The sequence below is a fragment of the Kogia breviceps genome, chromosome 12, assembly GCF_026419965.1.
Source record: "Kogia breviceps isolate mKogBre1 chromosome 12, mKogBre1 haplotype 1, whole genome shotgun sequence".
Taxonomy (NCBI): Eukaryota; Metazoa; Chordata; class Mammalia; order Artiodactyla; family Physeteridae; genus Kogia; species Kogia breviceps.
The window spans coordinates 8,838,724-8,851,764 of NC_081321.1; the positions used below are offsets into that span (position 1 = coordinate 8,838,724).

The 13,041-nt window shown below is 45.1% G+C and overlaps 1 protein-coding gene across 11 annotated transcripts in view; it reads right to left on the reverse strand.

The window, feature by feature from the left end:
• The window catches only part of DUSP16 (dual specificity phosphatase 16), a 182,592-nt gene that overhangs the window by 82,257 nt on the left and 87,294 nt on the right, over window positions 1-13,041 (reverse strand). For 2 of the 11 annotated variants that reach the window (XM_067008744.1, XM_067008739.1), the window contains exon 1: window positions 2,608-3,243. The exons of 2 other annotated variants lie outside the window; for them this stretch is intronic. The gene's annotated coding sequence lies outside the window, so the exon portion shown is untranslated. 7 more of the 11 variants (XM_059082631.2, XM_059082637.2, XM_067008742.1 and 4 more) reach the window with 6 other exon arrangements.

Sequence of the window (13,041 nt, forward strand, 5' to 3'; positions counted from 1 at the left end):
ATCTGTTTTGGTTTTAAATTTTGATACAGTTAATTTTTTTTAAAAAGCCTATCAAACATCAACTGTGGTTTTTCCTATGAAGCCTTTTTAACTAGTTTTTTCAACCTGTTGAAAACTGTCATAAAAGCTGGTTTCTGTTTCCCCTGATTTATTTCTTCCCTGTTCTTGGGCTTCTGATACAAATCAGCTTACCCTATATTAATTTACTTCTTTAATTTAAAGTACCATTTGCTTGAGAATGCAGAGCATTATAAAAACATTACACGTCTAGTGAAATTTTCAGTCCAAATAACACTGGATAGAACACTCCGTTTTTTGGGGTTTTTTTTTTGATACTCCAGGAAAAGTTGGGTTTCTGGGATATATTACACTGGTAATGCTAGCAAATTATATTTAGTGGGCTATTACGATTGGCTGAAAAATAGAAAAACATTAATTTTGAACAGCTATGTAAGTCAGCTTCATCAATATGTAATCCCATAGGCCAAAAACTCTATAGAATTAAATTCGCAATACAGGCATTTATAGAAAAGAGAAACAAAACAAAACTCACACATCAACCCTGGCCCTTCTCCTGACCCCAGCCTAAACTCTGCACCAATCTCAGACTTGCTCTCAGCTTCACTGCCACAAATGAGTTTCTAACGTTTAAGAAAAAGGAGAAGAACTAGGTTAACAAGATCTTCTCTTTTGCCCCCCTTTTCAGTTACTGCCATTAAGCTTTTGGTCAAAGAGATCCTTAATCCTCAATTTTACATGACCGTTTTCACTTTACAGCTATTCAATTATTTTACATTCAAACACGCATTTATAGCGCTTGAACCTATTTTTTTTCATGTTATTCCCCATATTACCAGCAGAATTAATTATAAACTCATTTGTACCTCCCCCCCCCCCATGTAGAACTTTGATAAGTACAAATTATTTTACCTAAAAGCCAACTTTTGGGCTGGTGTCTTCTAGGCGAAGTTTTTACATAAGATGTTAAATGTTAACCCCCCAAAAAACCTTTTTAACAATAAGCTTCCACACAGTCATCAAACTCAGTTAAACTCCAGAACTTTACTTAAAAAACAAAAACAAAAAACTTTCACAGTGCCTAGTCACATTTTGACTAAAATCCCCATCCAAAGCCCCCAATTTTTAGTTAATTTACCTCCTCCAGGCTGCTGCCTTCACCAAACACAGAATTCCACAAGTCTCAATTAACTACGGCCTCCCCAGCTGTTTATCCAATACACGATTCTCAAGGAAAGGTAAATAATTCACAAGTGACTAATTCAATTGGTAAGAATTCTTCTTTTAAAAATTTACTTCGACTTCAAAAAGTATAAATCCTCTGAGGAAACGGTTGTCACCTACATGCACTCATAAGATGAGTGGCTTAAAGAGGCATTTTTCTGACAGTCTAAGTTCCCCAAATACTAGTCATAAAGTCTTTCATGGATGGTAAATTTCACACACACACACACACACCAACACAAACACACACACCAACACACACACACACACACACACACACGCCCCGGAAAGAAAGGAAAGAAACATACCTGGTCATTTTCTAAACAGGTTTGATAGGTTTGGTTCCCTCGTAAGAGCAGAGTATTTACTTACAATCTTTTAAAGCAGAAGTGGCAGCCAGAGCACTGGGTAAATAAAAACTTCAGAGAGGTTTAAAAACCCTGCATCTTAACTCACTTCCCCCTGATTCAAGGGGACGGCACTGCAAGCCCCAGGGCAAATGAGATTATGTAACAGGTTTTTCCTCTCCACTTTATTCATCACAGGCTGGTTGGAGGTGTGCTTTCTCCAAACGATTTCAGGCACCCAGGACTTGATTTAGGATCTCTGCAGCTGACGTTTGATACACTTCCTTAGGATTTTGCAGGATCCATTCATTTTAAGATCTACTTGTATTTTCTCGAGTTAATTACCGGGTTGCTGCTGTTGTCGTTTTAAGGAACTAAACCCAGCAGCACCTGAAAACTTCAGTTTTGCACCAATATCTTCCTCCCCTGTGTTTCATTCCGTGAAGCTACACATGGTAACACAGACCTTCGGTCGTCTCCCTGGGCTTTTTCCTTTCTCACGTTTTACGACTGGTGTAAATAAAGAAGTCACTGGCGCACCGGGCCGGGCCCCCAACACCGGGCCTCAGGGGTCCCAGGAGGAAGAGCGAGTTGACTGAAGAAAGCAACCCCGTCACCACCCCGGTGGCCGCGCGGCTTACGCCAAAGGCGAGCTGGGGATAATGGGAACCGTCAGGCCGGGGCCCCACTTGGCAGGCGTGTTGTGTAACAGTCGCGCCTGGAAGTGAGCAGCTTCGCCCGCGAAGGGACCGCGTCGGCGGCGGCTCCTGGCGGCGGGACCCGGCCGCCCGGCCCGAGGCCCCCGCCCCCCGCGCCGGCCCCCCCGCCGGGCCCCCCGGCCCCGCTTCCCACGCGCGCGCCGCTCCGGCCCGCGGTCGCCCCCGACCCCGCCCTGGACCCCGGGCCCGGCCGCCGGGAGGGCAGCGCCGGCGGGGCGCGCGGACGAGCGTCCACGCTACCGGCGCGGCGGGAGCCCGGCCCCGAGCCCTCCCACCCCGCAGTCCGCGCGGCCACTTACTTTCGGGGCCGCCGACCTCCCGGCTCCCTGGGGGGGGGAACGAAAGTCGTCACGGCGTCTCCCCGCGGGGCCCCCTCGCCTCCCGGACCCGCGAGGCGCCGCGACGGAGCCGGGAGGGCGGCTGCGCTCCCGCTCGCGTCCGTCCCGTCGCGCTCTCCTTCTCCTCTTCTTTTCGCTATATTATCTTCTCCTGCTCGGAGGGGCGGGGGGGGGGCGGGAGGCTCGGGACGCGCGGAGCCGTTTGCAACTTTTCTTCGCTCTTTCTCTCTAACCCCCCACCCCCGATCAGCCTTGAAAAAACACTGTCGAAAGGGGCGAGGAACCTGGGAGGTGGAGGTGGCGGCGGGGATGCGGAGGGGGTTGGGAGAGGTGATGGTGGTCGTTTGAAAACTGCTCAGAGCCCCCCAAACAGGGATACCCAGAAAGAGGGGGAAAGGCGGGGGGCTGGGGGGGTGGGGGTTGGGGGGAAAGAGAAAGAGTCGCTGGTCAGGAAACTTCAAGCGCGGATGAGGTCATTGGTTTAAAAATAAAGAGATGGCGTCACTTGAAACCAATCCCAGTGAATGAACTCAGCGGAGCCCCGGGGAAAGGAGGAGACAGGCGAGGGCAGGGCGGTGGGCGCCGGGCGGGGCCGTGCGCCCGCCCGAGCCCGAAGCGCGGCTCGGCGCCGGGTCGCGGTCGCTCGGGGAGGGGTCGGGTCCCGTTCCGTTCCGGGGCCCGGCGGCTCCGGGACAGGTTCCGCGGGCGCCGTTGGGAGGAGCCGGGCGGCCCGGGGAGGCGGCCCCGCGGCCTCCTCCTTCTGCGCCCGCGCGCCCGCCTGCCGCCCCCGGGGCCCCTGATCCCCGACACCCGGCCCCCGGGACCGGGGCTCGGCCGCGCGCCTTCAGCGCTGCGCCCCAACAGGTATTTCAGGGTGTACCCCCCCCGCCCCTCGGCGCCCCAGCGAGGCGCAGAGCCTTTTCCGCCTCCTTGGGCTGTTTCCAGCTGCCTCCCCAGCGTGAAGAAACGCCAACAATGATTTGAGAGCATTACAATCGCTCTTTAAAAAGTGACGAATCTAAAACGCAGGGCGCTGCCGCCTCTTAGGAAAGAGAAGCTGCAGGTACTTTAAGAAAAAGATCACACTCAGGTGGTCAAGCGCTAAGCTCCCTCTGTGTGTTTGTCGTTGAAAGCCCTCACCTGAATGCTCCTAGCATTCGTGACTTTACTGTGCTTATATTTACTTATTATTTCTGTTTACATTTGTAAATGATACGAGCACGAACAGGCTAAAATGCTCTTCACGGTATGTTCTGTATCGGGCAGCACAGAACAGAGGTTCACCGCCTCTTGCGAAGTGCAAGAGCAAGACCCCGTTGATGGAACTTCACACACTTCGTGCATTTTTTATTTGGATTAATTAAAATAGCTTTGTTTTGAAACTACGTTACACACTTTGGGAAACTAGAGACCCGAGGTGGTGACAAACCAGGACTTGGAATCACTGAACAGGACAATCGGAGCTTTATTCTAGTGTGCTTTGAGCATTTGAGCATGAAGCTGCTTCTACTGAGAAGTACTCACGTGGATATCACATAACAAAGATGTGATTAATGACGGAAAAGCACACTGCGAGCGGACTGCCCCATGAGCCAGAATTTGTGTGTAGGAATAGTAGCTCCTAAAATATTCCATTTAGAATGTACTGGATTGGGGACACTGGTCCCTAAAGGCCAATCTTTGTTGGGGAATGTCCGTTTGGACACTGCCTGGGGCTTTCTGTTGTTGTTCTGTTTTTGTTTTTGATTGGTAAAAGAACTGACAAGCAGGTTTGGGGTTCATCTAACCAAAGGTGAAACACCTCCATACTCCTTTTCTGCCTTTAAATCCTGCAGCTTAAGTGCATTCGTTACTATAATCATTTAAGGTTAGTATTAGGGTAAGCCTCTAGGAACTTCCGGCCCATCTTTTACAGGAGGAAAAAGAGCCCATCTGGAGAGGGGGAGAGCGCTGAGCACTCGAGGCAGTAAAGGAAGCCTGAAGGCCATGGATGCGGAGCCGACTTTCTGTCTCTGCCTTTGACCTCTTTAAGACTTCTGCAGAGTGGAAGCAATCTCTCCCGCGACGCCCTGCCCTCTGGTGGCCGGGGGATGTTACTGCAGCTCCAGTGGGATTACTGCCTATGCTCTTAAAGAAAACTTCTAGAAATCGACTGCCCCTATAGACCCGCTGTTTGTAGAACGGTTTCAAAGGGGTCGTTGGAGAGGATCTGCATCTCCAGTCTGACTAGCTGGAGGAGTTGGGATTTAGGGGAAGGAAGGAAAAGAGAGAGAATCCTTGTCCTGGAGGTGGAGAGCATGGATCTTGAAGACTTCTTCTTTAGATGCTGCAGCTCCAGGTGCCTTATTCTGACACGTTTTGAAACCTCTCTCGACTTTCTTCATTTATACAGCAATTAAATTGGAGCGCCTTCCATGTATGTGGTGCTATGATAGCTATTATGGGAGTCTCCCGGTGCATATCATCTAACTAGGGAACGAGACATGGATTAAAACTAATGAAAAACTAAATTAATGATTGAACGGCGTACGATATTGGTTAAAAGGGTCCAGCGGAGAAAAGGAACGATGTCAGCTGGGGTCTGATAGTTAAGATCTAGTTTGGGGTAAGAGGGTTCAGCTGAGGGACGATTCTAGAGGGGAAATGGCAGGAGTGAAGACATGGAGATGGAATGCGTAAGGGGTATTCAGGTGAGGGATGAGTAGACCCTTTTAACAGTATTAGAGATTGGGGTGTAGCAATCAAGAATTAGGCCGAATTTGAGATTTAGAGGCACACTGCAGAGGTACATGAATGGTAGGATACACAGCTTGCTAGTGGTCCAGCAAATAAATATTGAACAAGTTTACTTCACTAAAGAGTACATTCCCTCCTTGTTCTACTAAAAGAGCTTCTGTATATGCCAACAACAAACAGGTAGGGACAAATGTAAAACAGTGTCATTTACTGATACAGTTGCTCCAAAGAATATGAAATAGTTAGGTATAAATCTAACAAATCATGTACAGGTTCTGTATGCTGAAAATGATAAAATGCTGATTTAAAAAAAATTAAAGAAGACCTAAATAATTGGCTTGGAAGCCCCAATAAAGTAAATACGTCAGTTCTTCCCAAATAGATTTATAGATTGCACACAATTCCTATCAGTAATCCCAGCAAGGTTTTTGTGGTAGGCATAGGCCAGCTTAACCTAAAACTGCTTCCAGTATGTTTAAAGGATTGAGTGAGTGCTAGTTTCCCCAAAAGCAGACAAACAGCTCATGTATTTAGGGTGCCAGCAAAGCAGGGGCTCCAAGGTCTTACAATCAGATCATCTGGAAAGAAGCGATTTTTGTTTGAGTGCACGTAGGTGTGCGGTTTAGCACTGTTTCTAGTTAGTGTTTAATATGAGGGAGGTACACCAAATTTTCTGGCCAGAATTAAAGAGGGAAGAGGAGCACCATCATCTTTAGTGCTGAGACCCCCTTAAGGCTTTTGTTTGTTTGTTTCTTAATTTATTTATTTATTTTGGGCTGCACTGTGTCTGTTGCTGCACGTTGGCTTTCGCTAGTTGCGGCCAGTGGCGGCTGCTCGTCATTGTGGCGCACGGGCTTCTCATTGCGGTGGCTTCTCTTGTTGCGGAGCACGGGTTCTAGGCACAAGGGCTTCGGTAGTTGTGGCTCGCGGGCTCTAGAACGCAGGCTCAGTACTTGTGGTGCACAGGCTTAGTTCCTCTGCGGCATGTGGGATCTTCCCGGACCAGGGCTTGAACCCTTGTCCCCTGTGTTGACAGGCGGATTCCCAACCACTGCGCCACCAGGGAAGTCCCCCTTAAGGTTTTTAACTGTACCTGGCTCTGGGACTGCGGTTGTAACAGAGGCAAGGCCCCTTCCCTCATGGAACTAACATTCTCGCGGGGAGAGAAGACCAAAACAGCCAGCGCTGTAGTGAGATCAGTTTTACTGGAGAAAACTGGGTGTTGTGATAGCGCATGGTTGAGGGTGGGGTGAAGGTGGTTGGCGGAGACATTCCTGAGGAGGGGGCGCTTGAACTGAAGCCTGAATGCGAGCTGGGATGTGGTCTGGGCAGGGGCAGCAGGTCACTCCCAGGCTGTTCAGCAGAAACAGAGTAACTTGTAGGGAGGGAGTCGGTATGTTCCCAGGGCAAAAGGGAGGCCAGTGGAGCTCAAAAGTGTAAAGCGGTGGTAAGCAGGACCAGACCATACAGGACCTTATAATGCACGGTAAGGAATTTGCATTCTACTCTGCAAGATTTAAGCAGGTGAGCACATGACCTGGTTTATGAAGAAGATATTTACAAGTAAGCATGAGAGTTTCGTTTTGAAAAGCAAGTTTTGATAATATTCTATAAATATTTAATTTAGCAGCTCCCTCTTTCAATGGGAAGTAAGCATTTCTGATAATTTCGTTTTATCTCCAGGGATCCCGTTAATGTTCCCAAATCACATATTCTCAGCCTAGGGTTCATGACTTCCAGGGAGTACGTGGACGGGCTTCAGACAGTCTAGGAGCCCCCTAAAATTTCGTACGTATGTGTTTATGTGTGTTTTCCTGTGAGTGGGTCCCTAGCTTTCAACAGGCTTTCAAAACATTTTCAATACACACGCAAAATGAATAAGACCTACTTTACCTTTAAGTCTTGGCTGTGTTTTTTGGATGGTCGTTGCTGCTACTGTCCTAGGGCTCGCGCGTGGTCACATACAAACGAATCACAGCTCTGGAAGGAAGCAAGTTCTGCCTCAAAGAGGTGACTCTATGTTGGAGGAGAGCACTCTTCCAGCAGAGTAGGAGGCAATTTTCTAAGAGTTTGCCTCTGAAGGAAGTTCCTGGAAGAAAATCTTAACCTCTGTAACGTGAAAACAAGAAGACACCTAAGACATTACCTGATGCCATCCCACTCACTTTACATAAAAGGGAGCGAAGGTCCAGAGAGGTTAAGTGACTTGCCCAAGAATGCACAGCTAGTTAGGGACTGAACTGGGATTAGAAACAGTTCCCCCATCTTTCAGTACAGTGCTCCGTGCTCCTCATTGGAAGGTTTATGAAGAACCTGGACCAAGTATAGTGCTTAAAAGTCTAATGGGAATGAAGTGTTCGATTCCATTCAATTCAATTAAACAAATACATGCTCATTTGTAAGGAAATGGAAGGAAGGAGGGAGGTGAAGGTGTTCGAAAACATACAGTCCCCTCTCTGAAAGAGATGAAAAGCCTCAACACCAAATTAAGATGTACAACCAAGAAAGAATAAATGGCAACAACGCTGTTATCAGTGTATGTCGGATCCTTGTGTGGCAAGTATGTAAACAGACACAGTAAGTTACAAAAACTAGATGCCTTTTCATTTATCAATTAGGCAAAGATTTTTAAAACGGGTATGGGACTTCCCTGGTGGCGCAGTGGTCAAGAATCCTCCTGCTAACGCAGGGGACACGGGTTCGAGCCCTGGTTCAGGAAGATCCCACGTGCCGAGGAGCAACTAAGCCCGTGCGCCACAACTACTGAGCCTGCGCTCTAGAGCCCGCGAGCCACAACTACTGAACCTGCGTGCCTAGAGCCCGTGCTCCGCAACGAGAAGCCACCGCAATGAGAAGCCCGCGCTCTCTGAAACTAGAGAAAGCCTGCGCGAAGCAACGAAGACCCAACACAGCCACAAGTAAATAGATAAATAAATAAATGATTCTTTAAACAAACAAAAAACCAGGTAATCCCAGGATTGAGTCAAGAGAGTGGAGACACAGGTAAGCAGAAAGAAAGGCAGTGGACGTGGCCGTTACAGAATGCTACGGAAAAAGCGTTTCAAGCAGGGAAAGAGTGTTTCCAGTGAACTAATACTCAGAGAAGATAAGGTCTAAAAAGCCTTCCTTGATTTGGCAATTAAGTGACCGTGAAGGGGGTGGTCTCACCAAAGACAGTCTTGCAAGATTGCAGGGAGTTCACCAGGGAATGAGAAACAGTGGAATAGAAACTATTTTTTCAAGGAGATTGCGTGTTAAGGGGAGAAAAAAAGATCCTGCCCAGCTTCCGGCAAATGTAGGACATTTCAATCCTACAAAGATCCTAATGACCTGATAACCAGACTCTTCGGTTGTTTTATTTTAATCAAACAATTCATAACAAACAGGTATTCGGGAAGCGCCCTGAGAAATGAGAATCTCTTAGTCGCAATCTCAGGGGAGTTGCGGATGGACTTTTGCTATCTACAGCCCAAACTTGATTTTCAATGTTATGTAGAAACACACATTTGAGGGTTTTGTCAAGGTTGCTTTGACAAGTCTTTTAATAACTGTGAAATAAAATATTAAGAATAAAAGAATTCTCATTTCTAACATCAGATGTATTTCTCTTTCAAAAGGCTGAAAAGTTCTTTTATAAATGATGGTGGTCATAGGGGGGGAAAGTAAATGAAGGCTAAAAACTATTTGTGAATTTCGCTTCTTTTCATCTGACTCTAAAGGAAAATAATTGGAGTGAATGCAGTGATGTCCTTTTTTTCCTCTGATATAAAGAATATGAAAAAGTGGCGTCTGTTTTTGAAGACTAGTGATCTTTAAATGGTTCTTCCATTTTCTGAGTAAGTGTAGCTCTCGAAGTGCTCGGTGGTTTTCTGGACTAAAAATGACAATGTTCAATAATAATTCGTGTTTATAAATGTAAACATTACCTTTAGTAACAGTCTTAAACTAGTAACAGAACCTCTTATTCAACGTTGGTTAAACAGCAAGATAGTATATTCTGACCAAACAGCAAAATACTATTTTGATTAAAAAGTACTTTGAAAAATTTGTGTAAAGTCAAATGTTTTAATGTATTGAAGAAAAACATCTAGTTCTCTTTAGATCACTGAGTTTTTAGGACTATCTCAAGCCACTACTATATGGGAAGCAGCCGCATAGCACAGGGAGATCAGCTCGGTGCTTTGTGACCACCTAGAGGGGTGGGATAGGGAGGGTGGGAGGGAGACGCAAGGGGGAGGGGATATGGGGATATATGTATGCATATGGCTGATTCACTTTGTTATACAGCGGAAACTAGCACAACATTGTGAAGCAATTATACTCCAATAAAGATGTTTAAAAAAAACCCCACTACTATAAAGAAACTAGAAATTAAATGGAATTTGAAAATAAACTAATATCACCATGTTAAATCGAACACAGAAATAGTCAGCTCTTTTGTACAAGGTATATACTGGGTTTTTAACTCTCATAACAACCAGAAGAGTTAGGTATTATTATTTTCTTTTCTATTTTATAGTGGAGGAAATTGAGGCTGAGAAAGTTTAAGGAGTTGGCTCAGAGACACAGAACTAGGAAATCGCAAGTTAGAACTCAAGTTTTCTTACAGGAGGTTTCGTGGAGAAGATCAAGAAAATACAAAATATAAATAGTTCAAAGTAGTACTACAAGCAATGCCACTCTCTTAGAATGCACTTTTATGATTATGGGTCAAACTTAGATAAATAATGAAGTTGGAAAGAAGCTACAGAAGTTGGAAAAAATGAGGGCTGTCTGAGCTGGGACAGAACAGCCAGCTCCAGATTCCGGCTCTGCTGCACACTGGCTATGCAACTCGTGGGAAACTTAGTTTCCTCATCTTCAGTATGAAGGTTGTTAACACCAACCGTCCAGAGCTGTTGTGGGTTTCAAATGACTACCAAGGAAAGCATCAAATATGATGCATAAGTCCACACGGTAAATACCCACTACATACTGATTCCTTCTTTTTTAGGAAGGGTTGTATGTAGAACAGACTTAGATAGTGAACAATAGATTGAATTGGGATATTAAAAGAGAAGGGGAAGCTCATTCCAGGAAGAGAAAACACACAGTTGGAGACACAGCAGGGAAAAGGTGTTTAAAATAGTTTAACTGAAGCAGAACATTTGTATTCAACAGTTTATAATAAGCCTGGAAAGTGTTTGGGGGCCAGATTACACAGGGCCTCAGCCAAAAAAACTAGCTTTTCTATTAAAAGTAGCAGGGAATGATCAATAATTTGGTTCCTTTTTAAAAATTATGCTTTATTGATCTTATTTTCTATCATAAAGCAATACATGTCCATTGCTAAAAGTCTGTGAATTACAGAAACATGTAAAGTGTAAAGAAGAAAATTCAAATCACCTTATTCAATGGTTACCCTTGGGAGAGAGATAAAAGTTTTTTATTGCTATATCCTTTGGTAGTATTTTGACTCAGTTTTTCTTTTACCATGTACATTTGTTGTCTTACCACTAGTAATGAAGTTTATAAATATATGGAAACAGTAAGCAGATTTACATAACCTTTTAAATGCAAAGATTTGCCTCTAAAAAGTGCAATTGCATATTTGGAATGGTCAGATGACCAATGAGAGCGCCTCAATGCTGGAACAAATGAAGTTTGACCTACAAACGTATAGGGTATAATGGTTGCTTATCTTTATTATGTATCTGGCCCTATAATTTCAACCTATAGTTGTAAGAGTTTTTCCTTTTAATTTTAATACAATGAAGTTATTTAATTTTTCAAAAAAGTATTGCCACCATCACACTGTCCAAGGATAACCTTTGGGGACATTTGGACGTATCTTCTCTAGTTTAAAGGTTTGAACTCAGAAAAAGATGGGATAAAAAGTGGGATTTTAGGTGGCTTAGTCTGACCAAAGCGTATTAGAAAGAGCTGAGGAAGGGGACTCATAGAACAAGAGAGACTGTATTGGGCTGTAGCAACAATTGAGGCATAAGCCAAAAAGAGCCAAGGTTGATACAGGGGCAATGGACACGGAAACAACTGCAAGAAATAGTACAGAGGGAGGACTGAGAGAACTTGGTGATTCATGTGCTCTGGAGGGCGGAGGAGATGAGTAATTAGAGATGATGCTAAGGTGTCACCTTTGGCAACTTACATAAGCTTCAATTCCTCAGCTATAAAATAGGGTTAATGATCGTACCTTCCTCATAGGGTTGTTGGCAGGATTCAACAGATGATGTCTAAAACACTTAGCACAATAACTGGAATGTATTCCCAATAAGGGTTAGCTGTTACTGTTCTTATAGCTGCTGAATCTAGATGACAGGGTCACTGATGAAATTCTTAAAAGAAATAGGAAAGTCAGGGTGGAGGTCAGATTGAGGTGAGGGAGGTGGGGTTGAGCTATAATTTAGACATGTGAAATTTAGGTTTATGGTGGACAGGGAATTAAAAATATTCAGCAAGTAGCCTCCACTGGCCAGTGAGGTTTTTCACAACAGGTACATTCTAGGAAGACTCCACATTTGTAAGCAGCAGACATATGGAGAGTGGACACCCACTGCAAAGTACTATCTGCACGTCTCCCCACAACCTCCAGTTATTAGAGAAATTACCTTAACGAATGAGCAATCTCTGTAAGTATTGACTTCCTAGTTGAATGGCTCTCCGGGCAAGACAGATACCAAAATAGTGATGCACCTAGAGTTTGGAACCACGTCTGTGAATCTCAACTCTACTACTTACTATTATCTGATTTTAGAAAAATTAACTCTAGGGAATTCCCTGGCGGTCCAGGGGTTAGGACTCTGTGCTTTCACTGCTGAGGGCCCAGGTTTGATCCCTGGTCAGGGAACTAAGATCCCACAAGCCATGTGTCGTGGCCAAGAAAACAAAAAAAGAAAGAAAGAAAGAAAAATTAACTCGCTAAGCTTCAGCTTTCTTGTTTACAAAATGGAATAATAAAAATTTCCACCTCATATAACTGATGGGAGGATTAAATGGAAATATTAAGTGAAACTCCTTATAAATTATGTGACATAAATAACAAGTAAGGCTCTCAGTCTCCCCCAGTGTCTCAGTCCCGTTGGGAATTTTGTTCCCATGATTACGTGACATCCCAGAATGCCAGGCAGCACCTTTGGGGCAAGACGGTCTGTTAGCTTTTGTTTGGAGAGACTGTGTTAGTTTTCTATTGCTGCCATAAACAAACTACCACAAACAGTATCTGAAAACAACATCAATTTATTATCTTATGGTTCCAGAATTCTAAAATGGGGGTCACTGGGCTAGAGTCAAGGTGTCAGCCGGGCTGCGTTCTCCTCTGGAGGCTCTAGGGGAAAATGCATCTCCTTGTCCTTTCCAGCTTCTTGAGGTGCCTGCACTCTTTGACTCGTGGTCCCTTCTTCCATCTTCAAACCCAGCAACAGTGGGTTGAGTTCTTCTCACATCACCAACCCCGTCCCTGGTTCTTCTCTGCCCAGCCTTCCCCTATTAAGGATCTTTGTGATTACACGGAGCCTACCAGGATAACACAGAATACTGCCCTTTTGTTAAATCTGCTCCTTTGCAACTGTAATCCTCCCTTGCAGTGTAGCCTAACGTTCACAGGTTCTGAGCATTAGGACAAGGCCGTGGAAGGACTATAATTTTGCCTACCACGCCTTC